General features: G+C 40.1%; 1 protein-coding gene across 6 annotated transcripts in view; it reads right to left on the bottom strand.

Annotated features, from left to right (window-relative positions):
• Nucleotides 1-15,187, bottom strand: part of LOC107217552 (LIM domain only protein 3) — a 111,413-nt gene that overhangs the window by 28,749 nt on the left and 67,477 nt on the right. The window contains exon 1 of one of the 6 annotated variants that reach the window (XM_015655118.2): nt 2,416-3,005. The exons of the other annotated variants lie outside the window; for them this stretch is intronic. The gene's annotated coding sequence lies outside the window, so the exon portion shown is untranslated. Of the gene's footprint in view, nt 1-2,415; nt 3,006-15,187 lie in introns of those variants that run through there. 6 annotated transcript variants of the gene reach the window in all.

The following is a 15,187-nucleotide window of genomic DNA, read 5'->3' on the forward strand; positions in this document are numbered from 1 at the left end:
GCGATACGGAACCATTGTTAATTGTCCGTTATTGAAAGGAAGAAATCCCTCCTCTAAAACGCCACATTCCGAGACGACGAACATTCTCATCTTTTCGATCCGCTCGATTATTGGCGAAATTTCATGCGAAAAGAAGTCGATGCGACGTGTATGAAGCAAGAATTTGACCGTCGCGCGTCGTTAGACTTTGCCTGTACTTCGAAGTTTTTACGAAAATGCGGGAGACAAACTCCTGCCACCTAGCGTGGCAGTTTTCAAACTTGAAAAGCTCCTCTCTTCTCCACGGAAACTCGGAGCCTCCAGGTTTCAATTTACGTAAAAGCAACACACACTTTCGAGTGGCTCGACTCTGGAGGATTGACGGCCAGGCAACCGGCTGAGCGGTCAGTTGTGAGATATTGGAGGGGCGTAAAACTTGAGATTATATTCTCCGTTTCGATATACCCAAATAGCATTTTATTGCCTCACGGAAGAATTATTGCCCACGCATTTTCGGATATTAAATTAAGGGGTGGGAGTGGGAGCGAGAGAGAGAGAGAGAGAGAGAGAAAGAGAGACAAGGTCGGGGTGGAAATACGAATGAAGCGAAAAAGTCGTAGTCGTAATATAAACAGCGATGAGAAAAATAAGAACGTTCTCTCCGAGAGTTTATGTTTCGTTTCGCAAAACGCGTTTAGCTAATTAGGCCTTTTGTACGGGTGCGTAATACTTCCCTTTCACCAATTCCGACAATTTTTACATCTCGCTAATTGCATGTCAAAGAACAAAATACCCAATTATCACTAAATGCGTTTATTTATTTTTTTCGTTTACTCTTTCGAATTTCTTTCTGCTTGTTAAGGGTGTAAAAATGTTACAGTTGTGTTTCATTCTTCATCCGCAAGACTAAATTCTGGGAAGCTGGAATGTATATTACGTGAATAAAAACTTGGGCGTTTTTGTGACGTGTTTCAATTCGTCAATCGACGTAAACGAATCGTACAGCTGCTTGCAAATTATGAACGTAATTCTTTCCAGTTGATCGTTAACCTGATCTCAACAGTCACGAATTGTAACTGTTCAAAAAAGAATTTCACATTTATTATATGAACTGGGCTGATGTCGATGGTAAATTTTTCACAAAATAAATGAATTTGTCAAAAGTAAATTTTACTCAAATTCTTTCTCTGTAATATTTACGACAAATTTTGTTGTCCGACGAACAAGTGACTTCAAAACTTGAAATTATACCAAAATTTATTACGTTCAGTCATAAAAGCCAAGTTTCATGGAAATCATTCGCAACCTTACCGAACCTGTGAATATTCCCAATTTTCGGTCCGAGGTAACCGATATAATTGGGTGAGAAAATCAAACCGTGTTCAAAGAACACAGGGAGGCGTCATGAAACGGTTTAATTTTTAAATTCTTCAGCGGTAGCAGTAGTAGTAAGAGGTGGAGGAGGTGGAGGAGGAGGAGGAGTAGCAACCCCCTTACGGCCCCAAAATACACAGCAGTTAGCCAATTAGCCCGACCAATTTGTCGTGCAAAATAAACGACCTGTTCCTGTTCCCAATTTATTCGTGCACCTACTCTCTACGTGGATATACTTGTAGGTAGGTACATACTCGGTTCAGCACACCGAACGCGTATATACATACACGTATATCTATATCCGCGTGTATATACACGCCTATGTCTAACCCCTTCTCAAACTTCAAACGAAATAATTAAGCCATTCTCTTTACTTGGTCGGCTAACGAGCCTGCAGGGTTCTGGAACTAGTGCCAATTATCGAAAACCAACCGGACCGATACGAATATACGAATACGAATACAGGAATTGGTCGATGTTGGTTGGTTGGTATCTCGGTGTGAGTCTACGCGGTGCCCACATACCAGGTTCATTATATCAACAGAGGCAAGAGGTTCAAATTAAACGAAAGCACCAACCAGTGTTCGAAACAACGAGATACTCGACTACGAGTGCCTGTTGTTAAAGCTCCAGTTACACCGGGAAAACTCCTTCATCTTTTTCATTCCTCGATTTTTCGCTTATAGCTTTCCTATCTCCTTTTCGAGTTCAGTGCTAACGAGTCCATTACAATACGTAATCAACTCACCGTAGGTACCAATTACTTACTTATTCCTCACTGTCCCAGTTATTCGAAACCCTTCTTTTTTTTTCTTTTTTTTGTCGAGTACGGCAAAACTCGATGCATTCATAAATTACTTCGAAACTGTACAGCGATAAATTTGTCACGGTGTATTATTAACATTGAATTTTGATAAATTATATCCTAATTTAAACGTTGCAGGAAAAATGCAACATCTTCAAAAGATTTATCGCAATTCTTTATCGCGATAAACGGTGTATATAACAAAGGTTTATCAATATCGATGAATTGTCGAGCTTAAATCGACTGTTTTGGTTTACCTGGTGACGTAGCTGGACCATGTGGTGACTTTACGTTGGGAGCAATTTTAACTGGATGTGTTATAACGGTCTGGTTTTCACAGCTTTCGCAAGGGGTTGAAGGCCTTGGTTTTCTTTTTCTTCTTCTTCTTCTTCTTCGTATTATCTTCGTCAGAGCACGACTTTGCCTCTCTTCAAGGTGTCGAGTCGAAAATTCATCCGCAGCACAATTAGATTGGTGAAAAAAGAAAAAAAAAAAACTTCAAACCCGAATTAAACAGAAACAATTCTCTCAAATTGATAATCAACTCAACAACATTGTATACTCGATACACGGTTCGAACAATTCAACTACTGAACATCTCACTGACTAGTACGGTTTCTTTTCTCTTTTCTTTTTTGGTATATTATTTTTGGTTCTAAAAATTAGAAAAAGAACGTCACTGCCACGTAACACCAAGGTTCGTTGCTATTTTGATTTTGATTTTTTTTTTTTCACGAAAAAACAGAAGCGACGTATCTTATTCAACAAACAACGAATGCCACTACAATCGACTAACAGAGTCACAACCCTCGCACTCCAGCCTTCCGTACGTTTCGCCAGAGAACCTGCCGCTTTGGCAGCTGGCTGTAAACTGTCGCGTGCGGCGGGAGCCGCACGCCGTCGAGTCTGATAAATCCCCCCACCACCAACCAACCCCTATATCCCCACCACCGAGCCCCCCCATCCTCGAATACGCCCCACCACCTTGCCGCCATCCCCACCATCGCTGCCACTTCCCCACCACTGGAATATCTCGCCACGCGAATCACCCCTTTCACCATCCGCTCCCCGCGGAAAATAATCCGCGGGTCTGTTACGCCGTCGTGTAGAATTTATTTTTCACGCTTGGATGATGGAAAAACGACCAGAAAGTGTGTAAAGTCAATTTCTAATCCCCATTCTCGACATGACGGTAAGTACCAACGGGATTGGTCGTTGTTTCACCACTTTAAGGTCACACAATTATCTGTGATAAAAATTTGAAAACCGTTTGAATACCATAAAGTAGCGAGTATCTGGTAGGTACAACGAAAAACATCAAGCTATCGGCAGATAGTAGATAAAAAGCAAGGTTAACTGAGAAGAATATTCATCCAAGACTTAGGACTGGTACTGAACATCTCGCATTTGATAGGTTGCAGGCATCCTAAGCTTCGATCACTATCTTGAGAAACGCTTGAAAATGTGAACCCTTAATATTAAGCCTAGCAATGTCGGTACAGACGAAAAGAATACGTTACACTTTCGTTAATTAACTGGTGAAATTATCCTTTTTTATGATGTTTAATAAACGGAGGTAGGAATATATTACACCCTCACTTTTCCTCTGTCAAGAATTCCGTTTGACGATATCGGAACGGAAGTGCAGAGGAAGAGTTTCTGGATGACGAAAGTGCCAGGCGAGTTTAAAACCGACCCTCTGTATCCCCGTGGAGAAAACTCCCCTCCGCGTCTCCCTTCCACGCTCCAGCACCGAGGGATGCTATCCCCACTCGGTTGAACCATCCCCTCCAGGATACCGACAGTCAACCCGTCACAAGCCACACCTCCCATTACAAAAATTACACTGTCCGTTGATTTAGTGTTGTGTAGCGGTTCACGGCGGGGCGGCAAGCGGGGATCGCAGGGAGCTCAGAGGGGTGGGAACTAAGTAATGAAGGGTTTCCCGTTCGGGAATCACGGAATCATTCGGCAGATTAAATTAGGAAAGGCTATGTATGACCTTTTCTTGTTATGCCCTCGTTTTTTTTTTTTTTTTTTTTTTTTCTTTCGCGTGTGCCTCGCCACGACGGGAAAGGATTGCAAAATGGATTGGTTGATTTTTACAACCATAGGGTCAGAGACGGCTGTTTGTCGAGTTGCGTACGTACGTATCAACGTTTTCTTCTTTTTATTATTGTTATCATTATCATCATTTTTTTTTAACCCCCCTTTTTAATTAAACGAGGAACTTTGATGGGTTCCTGATTAAATTGATCACGAGTTCGCAGGTGCGACGAGCATGCCGTGAGCACGTAGATACCTAATTTCATCATTACCCGGCTTTTAAATTGTCAGAGCTGTCACTAATCAACCTGAGATTTACCCTCCGTACCGCCGTCGAAAGCCTCCGCCTATTTTTTTTATTTTTATTTTTATTTTTTTTCACGTTTTTCACAACGCTCCGCAAACAACGAACCAGCGCTGTTCAAGCTGATTGTAATCAGCCGATAAATCAAATAACGATACGAAATAGCACGCAGAATGCTTTCGACCTTGGATCGTCGTGTCGCGGTCAGGTCAACGAGTCAAATATCGGCGAAACGCGGAGAGGCGGGAGGATCGCCAGAAAACCAAAACGAAGTGAGCCGAAAAGGGTGGCGGAGGGGAAGGACGGAGGTGTAATCACTTCTGGGGACTTTAATGGAGGTTTTCTGTACGCTGTCTGCTTTGTCCTGAACCGGCGTCCGTCTGCCACTCCATCCGTAGGTACTAGACGCCGAGTCTGCAGCCTCTCAAGTGGCATTATGCATTAAACAAGATGCTTACGAGACGCGGAGAAAACTGATAAGACCCATTTTCCTCGCGCGGATGATGAAGGCTAAGCCCATCTCTGAACGAAAATCCAACTTTGAGTACATTTGCTGACATGGAACGTCAAAATTGCAACGGTTCACTCATTTCTCTTCTTTGAATTTACCCACCGGTATAAGGCATGGATCGGATCTTTTCACATGGCGATTGTTCAGGTTAAACATATGAATATTGTGCACGAAACGGAGACTCATCTTAGTTAATTATTGATGAGAATTGATTGTCGTTTGCGCAGCAATAACGAATCACCTTTCGTCGAAATAATGAATACTGAATAGCGACTTCACAAGAATGGCGCACATTGAGAACGCGTTTCAGCTGTCGCTAATTTCTGGTTGCGTTTGATGATTTTTATTTATCGATTAAGCATTCGAAACACGTAATTCCGACATGTTTCAATTACCATAGGAAATTATATTCACAATAATGTTGTTACAGTAAAGATTAAATAATGTTAGAATTACGATAAGATATGGTAAAATCAGTTACTATTTAGTTTGATTATAATTGTCAATACTAGATTTACCGATAATCGTGATGTTCGTCTGTTCCTTGTTAGTTTTCTACATCGTTTTCATTTCACAAGTTGTTACCGTCACTTTTATGCCGCGCCAAACTTAAATTATAGCAACGCTCGCAAGAAAATAGGAGTAGAAATGAACATACTCAAACCGAATACTAACGCACGTTAAATTTTCTGGTCAAAGCTACGAAACGGAATTTTCATTTTCAAACCATTATTCTCGTTTGTCGTAAAGACGGAAAATATAGTGAACGGTATAATGTCCATAAGAATCTGCGTGTATCTTAAATCGCTACAAAGTAGACGTAAAGTCGTCCAAAAAAAATTTCCCGAATCCCGAATCTAATTCAAACAAAGGTGAAAAAAGTGCACGTGCGTATCGAATTAAAGCTCCGCGATTTTGCTGTACAATCAACCCCGACTGCTTTCGGTAGTGAAAGAGGTCCAAGGACACGTAGGATCATCCCCAATTCCCGAGTCTCGCAGGTTTCGGCGCATGAACGAGGGACGCAAGTCCGATCGAAAGAAAAGGAAACGTATTTACGAAAATTTGATGGTGAAGTTCGTCCGTTGGACAATCCCCGATATTGATATCCAGGAGGCTCTCCATCACCGGACTTTCGTTTCGGGACTTTGCCGAGGAGAGTGCTAGCTCCGTCTCTCTCCTCCACTCTCCTTTCCCTCCCCCCCTCACCACCCCCGATCCGCCACGGCATCCCTCCCTCTCCTCTCCGACCCGCGCCCGTCCGCCTGGGATTTATTATGCATGGGGCTGATGTATCGGACATCAGACGTCCAGGGGGAGGACGGGTACTCTCAGGAGTGGACCGGGACCTGGACGAGGGATGCAGGGCGCGGGGACCGCCGGCGGAAGATGGAATAAAAGGGAAAGAGACCCGAGGAGCCTTCCGGTCTTATTGCTTTTTCTCTTTCCGAGATGATGCCACATGCACGCAGGATTTCGCGGGGTCTAAGGAAACGAGGGTCACCTGCCAATTAACGCAAGAGACGATGGAGACGAACTTGGAAAATTGATACTTTCATTAACTCGGTCGTGAGTTAGTCGCGTACGGAGTATTCGTCAAATCGTTTTATCGGTAAGCCCCGAAAATGTCTAAAAATATGACAAGAAGAACGGAAGACTGGAATCATGAGGAAAAGTTTGAATATATGGATACTTCGTTTCGTATCGCTTTAATATTGATGTAAAAAAAAGTAGTAGATTGATTAAATTTTACCCTACAGTTGTTCGTTTTACTCGTATAGTCGCTCAATCGCTTTTTTCAACATACTGGCATCGTTAAATATTTAATTTTACGGCATTTCACTGATATTTATCATCATCAGCAAATGATAATAATTAATTGACTGCTGGAAAACAGAAAATATGTTTCTGTACAGACCTTGCAAAAAATAATATTTTGACTAAAATAAGCCATCCCAAGGTAAAATCAAAAGGATTTTTTGCCGATTTGAAATGAATCAGTATCGATATCTAAGCTTTTGTTTGTAATTCTACCGTGTTTTGTTGACGTATTTTTTTAAGAAATTTTCTTACCTTACGAATATAACAATGAAACAAGAAGAACGATAAAAAACACGAAAACCAGGTTTTAAAAACTGAAACTCGTTGAGCTGGATTTTGTTCAGAGAATCAACTCTTCAAAGTATTAGTAATTTGAACTGTAGAGTACTTTTTCAAGATCGCGTTATTGTTTGGTTTTCTTACGAGTGTCGATTCTTTACAGACCGACTGAAATAAATCTTCAATAATGTCGACGCGCCTTTGACTAAGATTATCTACAATAACTCGTGATTATTTCCCGATCAATGGAGGTGCCGAGGAAGAAATTCATTTTTGTCAAACGTCAGTGATACTATTTCAACTAAATATACCTCCATCGAGTCCTGCCGCATCTTTGAATCTCGTTTCAAACCGTCTTTTCGACTCTTCGAGCGGAATTTTGATATTCCGAACGAAAGATTGCAACTTTTTTTGCAAGCCTTATCAGGCAGTGAATCGATGCGGTATAGATTTATAAAGATGCAAGAGTCAATCGTGACCTCGCATACGGTGTTCGTGTGATTGTTGGGAGAGAGGGAGCGTCGTGGAATCGCATTATTACCGCAAATCGCGGCTATCGCCCGAGTATTTCGAAAAATTCCAGAATCACATCGGATGAAAGCCCCGATGCTCGAGTGGCATAGATACTAAGAGCTTTTCTGGGAAAGTAAGGGTCCATTAGCTGACTCGGAGCTGTCTCCTGAGTCCATTACAAGATGAGCCACCCTTCCTATGCCCGTAATAGTCTGTAGGTAGCATTATACTATATAGCGAGTGCACTCTCGTCCCGAGGTATTTTGCCGATTCGCTTTTGTTTCCCCGATTCCTACCCCACGACACCCGGGACATATTCCCGATTTGATACGCTCCTGTAGCTCGGTTGAATCAAATCGTTAATTATTTATTTAGAGTCGCCGAATCGACCGATCAACCGCCAATGTATAAAAGAATTTCATTACACTCCCTTCCGGGCACCGAGAGACATTTCATATTGCAATTACTCGAGGAGTTAATCACTGTGCAAAAATGGCATTCGTACGCCGATTACAATTTCAAAGATTACAGGGATTACAGCAAGATTGCGAATATTGCAGCAGGATTACAAAAAATTACAAACGATCGCAGAGATTTCAGAGGTTACGAAAAATTTCAAAAATCGAAAAGATTACGGCAAGATTACAGAGATATACACGGGATTACAAAGAATAGATGAGATTACAAAAAATACATGAAATTACAAAGGTTACACGATATTACAGTAATCTGTTTATACCAGATTACAACAGTGATCAACCCTTCGCAATTACTATACATGCAATATGCAATCCTCAACTACGTTCACCTTTTATCGCAAATAAACAATGCAGTTCTAGGTAGAAAATGACAACGAGTGTTGCTATTCTTTTTTATTACGGCCACTCTCACTTTGTTTGACTTTTTTTTTTATTTTTATTTCACGTTGGTCGTACAGTAATAAATTGATTTACTTTCGATTTCTGGCTTCAGTTGAGACGCGAGATGAAGTTTTTGCAACACGATCCTAGGATACCGTGAACAATGAAACGCCGAACTGCCAAACACCGTATACGAGTAATGGAATACACAAGGTGCACAGCGTTCGCGTTATCCTATAGCCTCAATTTTTTCGCCGCACTGCCAAGACCGAGTTCATCTTACGAGACAAACAAGAATTTACGACGTACGTGTATGTATCGGGTCGTTAACCTCGCGTCGCTGACGCTTCGTTTTAAGCCTAATCATCGCTGATCGCGCAAATTTCAACGACGACAAGAAGCAATTAGGTTGCAGGAGCATTGAAATTGCGACGCGAGTGCGGTTGCCGTTTCAATTCTGGATCTTCGGCAGATATTAAATTATGCATTTCTAAGAAATAAGGCTGGTGAAAATGTAAGAAATTAAATTTTAAGCTCTAAACGAAAATCATGAAAAATAATTTTTCATCATAGTCGGGTTAGAATATCAGGCATTTTCGTTTTGAGATTAAGAAAAAGTAGTTAAAAAAAAACAAAAAAAAAAAACTCTTCAAAAACGGAAAAATCAAAAATCTAAAGAAATTTCCAATTTTCCGAACAAGATAGTAAGCCGAAAGATGGATAGTCGAGAAACTATTTTTCAAACCTTTCAAGAAACTTACAGACAATTTCATATAGCGATGCAATTTTTGCGTCATTGAGTTCACGCCAAAACATTAAGAACAATTAATTAATTTGGCGGTGAAAGGAACGAAACGTGTTCCGTAAAATATAACAATTACATACATATTTTTAACTCTCCCGTCGCGTTGAGATTGAATAAAATATAAACCCTGTTGTTGTTGTTGTTTTTTAACCTGTGAAAATCAATTTCCACAACGTATGACAGTTTTGACGAGGCGTCGAAGAAGGTTGTAAAATGTTAACTGGTGTAAAAAATGTGGGTGGTTTGGTTGCAGAGTCAGGAGTTTACAGGAAATTGGATACCACTATTATATAGCTGGGATACCGTAGTCTGCATATGTATATATTAAACGTATACATGGATTCACGCATGCAGACGTGAAGTTATTAACAACGCGGGGTACGTAACACGATATGGGAAAATTAACTCACGCAATGGCGAAGAGAGTAATAACGCTGAAGCCACTTTTCCATCCTGCACTCGAGTAATTATTATAAGCTTCGAGTTGCATATTAATAACCGGTGATTTAAACCAACGAAATATATATCAGAGCCAATTAGAGCAGCGACGAATGACAGCCCTTGACATTACACACGCCAACTTGTCACCTTTGAACAACTGCAAACGATTTTTCAAATCACGCACGATATATTTTTCATTTCTATCTTCACCTTTTTACCCTTATTTTTCACTCCGCGGCAGTTATTCCTGCAATTTTTTCCACCCTCCAGAATTCCCTTTAGTATTAATTGTCCAGATAAATCCGTGGTAGAAATTTCTCTGAAATTTTCTTTCACATTTCAGAGTGATAAATCACCCAAGAATCGTATATACTCGCGGTTAATTAGTTCGTACTTTTGTGTTTCCGATCGTCGAACACGATCGTCTTAAGTTTTAATTCGCCCCGTTGAACAGGCATAAATAGATATATGAGCAAGTTGAGAATTTTGTTAATTGCGATCGCTAATTATAAGTTGCGATACAATTGCGGACTGAGGTGGGGGTAAGATTCACGGAGGTTTGAGGCAACCGAACAGGGCAATCGAAACTTTGGTAATAATTTGCGAGAGCTGCTGCTGGAATGGTAGTGAATAGAATACAGAGTAAAATAACAACGTGCTCGAAACTCTGATGATGGCGTTTATCAGGTATCGACGATAGTCTTGACGGAGGAACAAGGGAAAGAAGGAAGCGCGAGAGATAGAGAGATGGAGAGAGAGAGAGAGGGAGAGAGAGAGAGAGAGAGAGAGAGAGAGAGAGAGACGTGTTCGTTTTTTTCACCTTCACTCGGACGTAACCCTCGTTCCTTCTCTTTTAAATCTCGTTTCCCCTCGAGGCTTGAAATCGTCAGATCCTACCCTTTTACCCGTCGTCCTCCAAAGAACTAGGCGCTTTCTACCTTGGCCACTCGCCAACTAAACCCTCGCGCTGTATACATTACGAAAACGATATCGGAGCGGGGGCGGAATCGACTTGGTATCAAAAACACCTCGGCGCGAAAATAATCTACCACAACGTCTTGTCGCGCCCTCGTGACCTGCAGGTGAAGAGGGTTGCTGCTAATTCAGCGGAACCAAAACAACGTTATTTCGCCACTTGATATTTTATTAATTTTGCCGGATTCGATATTCATTCTTCATCATAAATTCAATTATTGCTAAGAATTTTCTTTGACGGAGTGAACTGATGAAATAGTTACTATATACAGTGATTGTTCGAATAAAGAAAATTTAATCATACTTCGTAAAATTTCTGTGCCTCCGTTACTTCGTTTTTTATAACATAGATATGAGAAAACAATTGTAGAATCAATTTCTGTGCAAGATTGTTTAACGAAAATTTTCAAACTTACTGAAACTTACCCCTTTACATCCGTCGTCTAAATTTTCTACCCAACGCGATTATTAGATTTGATTAAGGAGCTCAAATTGGCAGATTCTCGCAAGGATACAGTTTGAAAAAAGTGCTTCTTTCTCGTATTCTAAAATCAGCAAATACAGACTTGAAGAATATCGGAGAAATTTCTTCCGGAATCATTTCCTATATAGATACAATAGAAACGGAAAAATAAAATGGAAATAACTCCGCGATATTTCCCGCAGCGCCCTTTGCCTTCTCATCGACAATATATCGATAGCTAATAATTTTCACTGATATTCCGAAATCTATGTAACGCCTACACACGCGATACATGATCCACACTTACCACACGTTTATGTGTATATTGTATACATTGATGTACATAAGATTGGCGGGTACCTAGTTACCTATTTCTTTTCGAGGACATTATACGGGATAAAATATAGGCGAACGGCGAGGGACTGGCCACCCCGGATACTTAAACTAAAAGCAGAGCCTAGGCTGCTGCGACATCCCTTGATTTATTCACTCGCTGAATTTTTTACTCAAACCTCCCGCCCTCCGCCCCTTTTCATCCTCTTCACGCTCTCGCCGTTTTCCGTTTTTTCCCCCCGTTTCATCCTTCCTTAGGTGAACCTGATTACACACATACGTACGTTATATACTTATACATATAGGCAGGTATAATTTAACGATACATGGGCTGCTGATCGTGAGTCCGAAATCAAAAACCAAGGGATCCAAATTGTGTTGAGAAATTTAAAAAATTTCGATTCGCATGAATATACGTACGAAAGAAGCTTGTGGGTTAGCAGTTTGTCACAAAAAAAAAAAAAAAAAGAGAAAGAACTTATTCCAACATTGTCCCACAAAATGAACGATTCGATTAAAATTTATTTCAACGCGAAAAATTTTTGCCATCAAGAAGCAAATATTCTGATAAGTTCGTATTCCGATCCCTTTTTTATTTTTTGCAAAAGACTTCCAAACAACGGGGTATTTTTCATTCAGATTGGATGGAAGAAAGCGTTTTCGAGAAAACAATTCTCTCAATTGAATCGAGATATTCCTCTCTTTTTAACTGCAGAAGAAATAATTTATTGCTACGTTTACTGGATGAAAAGTCTCCATTGACCACCGGAACTGTGTGTGCGGAGTTTTCCGTTTTAAAATCCAAATATTATTCTAAGATTATAGTAAAAAGAAAAGTTTAAACCAACTCTGATTGTGAGAGAAATTGAAATTCTTGTAATTCAATTCCAAGTTTGATAGCTTTGAGAAGTTTTTGAGTTTTGCTTCGCAGCCTGAAAATCGTCTGGCAATTAGTGTTGACTTTTTTCAAATTCTTAAACACCACAGAACGATTCGTCGCGTCATTCCGTATTTACGATTATCGAGTAAATCAGCTTTGTAAAACAAGAAATTCTTTGGCGAAACGAGTTATAAAATTCTGGATAATTCCCAATTCGTGACGCGAAATGACGAGACCGGCAATTTTGAATTCAACAAGTCCAGAATTTGAAAATGCGATTACGCTTGTCACTCGCTAAAGAAATTCGAAAAACACCCCGTATACGAATTTCTGGATTGTAAAAGGTCCCCGAAACGGCTTTTGCAAGGTTGAATGCTCGTATAACGCGGTGATAAATCCCTGCAGCATTACCCTGTAACTAACTTTTTACCACGCAGAATTTCGACCTTGTAATTATTACGCAGAACCGAAAATACAACCCAACCTAACCCAAGCCGCCGGGACGCGTTAATCCTGATGATTGGATAAAATCGTGCCGTATAATTTACACGTCAGGGAGGCAAAGCAGTCCGAGCCAGGCTGGCTAATTGCACCCTTGTCACTCGACACCGCGCCATTGCCCCGATCCGTCAGTTTCTCGTCGCTCCGCTATCAACGCGTTCTTCACTCCCTGCGTCTTCTCCTTCTCCGGACTGGCGATAAGACAGTTTTCACTTTTCACAGCCAGCAGAAGATCAAACACCGAAATGTGTATCGTTGCAACAACGGTTTGGTTACAACGTTGGAATTACACCACAAGAAAATGCGATGCAAGTAACTACTTAGTTTCATTATAATTATCATTCAAGTTATTGTGACAAAAAAGAATTTTCAAGAATTTTCAATCGGTACGCAAAACTTGCGTCACCGGCTTTCATAACACGTGTAAACACATGCTTTCATAACCTGTCAAAAATAACTAAAGACAAAAATAACCCACGACAAAAAAAAATTGACAAAAATTTTAAGTATATTAAATTGAATTGAATTTCACATGCGTTACTTTCGTCATGGGTTATGTTTTGTAATTTATTTTTGTACGGGTTTGGATAATTTTTTTCAAGTTTATTTTGCGTAGGTCATGTTTTTTTTTAGGTTATTTTGTGTTGGTTATTTTTGTATAGGTTATTTTGTGTGGATTATTTTTGTACGGGGTATTTTTGTTCGAGTTATTATCGTACAGGTTATTATTTCCGTGTCATTTGGTCGTAGTACCCGAAAACTTGTATGTTTTTCAGTTATGATTAAAAAATGAAGACACCTATATACGTTATAACCACGGAACTATAAGAAATTTCTATCGGCGCGGATATAATTTCAGGGTGAAAAATAATGGAGGATCTCGTCGCTTAGCGTGCGAGGCACCCGCATCCGGGGGAAAAGGCAATCATTTTCTAAAATGCAATAATAATGCGCTGAGACTGGTAATAAATAAATTGCTCGGGGGTGCCTCTATACACACCAATAATATGAACAGGTAGGTATGTGAGCGGTAAGGGGGAAGGGATATTGCTTAGTGGAGACCCGGGACCCTCCCTCGGTCCACATTATTATTGAGACCGACCCCGTTCGGTCTCAAATAGCGACGGCTTCGAATCGCTCTCGAAACGAACAACCCTCGATTTAATACGCTTTCCAACGAGAACCAGTTTTCCCAAAAATTCCCACTCAATCTGTTATTCATACCTGCCTACACTGACAATGAGAAAAATTTCATTTGTTATAGTAACTAGAAACATTCGATGAAACAGGTATCGTTAAAGAAACTGTTCGAATATTGTTGGAATTACGAAAAACGAGGTACGCCGAATCATTTTGCGCTATCGTTGATCCTTTTTTGGTAATTGCAACGCAAAATCAGTTTCTGGGGTTTACTCTACTTTTTCAGTTAAACAAGGCTTTAACGTCGATTTATTGTTGCGCAAGCATTAAATTTTTGCAACGGTCACAAGAAAAGATAGCAACAGTGATCGTAATGAGAAAGAATAGTAACGGGTACTAGACTTTCTGGTAACAGCTAGAAAACTGATTTTCATTTTGTACCTAGATATATATTTTTCGATTGTGGTAAAAAATGAAAATAGTTAAGGACTGAACGGTGACCGGAATTAAAAATTTCACTCAGTGTATTATTATTTAATAGTATTTTCAAAAGATAATCTTTCTCGTCTGTACGGATGAATGTAATTGACAATTGAACGTGGTTTCGCCGAATGTTCACTGGCTGGAAATTTTGTCAAACAATTATTCATCAGGAATAAGTTTTCCTAATCCGAATCTCGAGCTTCCTTATAATCCGAATAAATAATTTTGAATGAAATATTTTTCTTATACGGAAAAGAACCGCCGTAAATTACATTAAAAGAAAACATGAAATTCTTGACTAACGTTTTTCCAATAACCGAATAACGAAAACTGACATAGAAATTGTCTAACAATAAAACATAAATTCAACGTAATTTCTCGATTCACTTGAAATTACGTAAAATTTTTTGGATTATTTTTATCTTGCAGATTTTCGTATGATTTTAAGCGATTCGTCGGTTATTCGGCTTGCTCACTGAGTTTCGGATGAAATTTGACGAAGCGAGCCAGGAATTGTTCGAATCCTTCGCTATATCCGAGAGCAAGTAAGTTGGATAGAGTGGGATATGAGTGAAATGCCTTCCCATCCCATTCAGGCGACAATAATTGCCTTATTGACATTAATAAGACGAACTGAGGGGGGGGGGGGGGGGGGGGGGATGAGGATGATGTGT

Source organism: Neodiprion lecontei, chromosome 6, assembly GCF_021901455.1.
Source record: "Neodiprion lecontei isolate iyNeoLeco1 chromosome 6, iyNeoLeco1.1, whole genome shotgun sequence".
Classification (NCBI taxonomy): domain Eukaryota; kingdom Metazoa; phylum Arthropoda; class Insecta; order Hymenoptera; family Diprionidae; genus Neodiprion; species Neodiprion lecontei.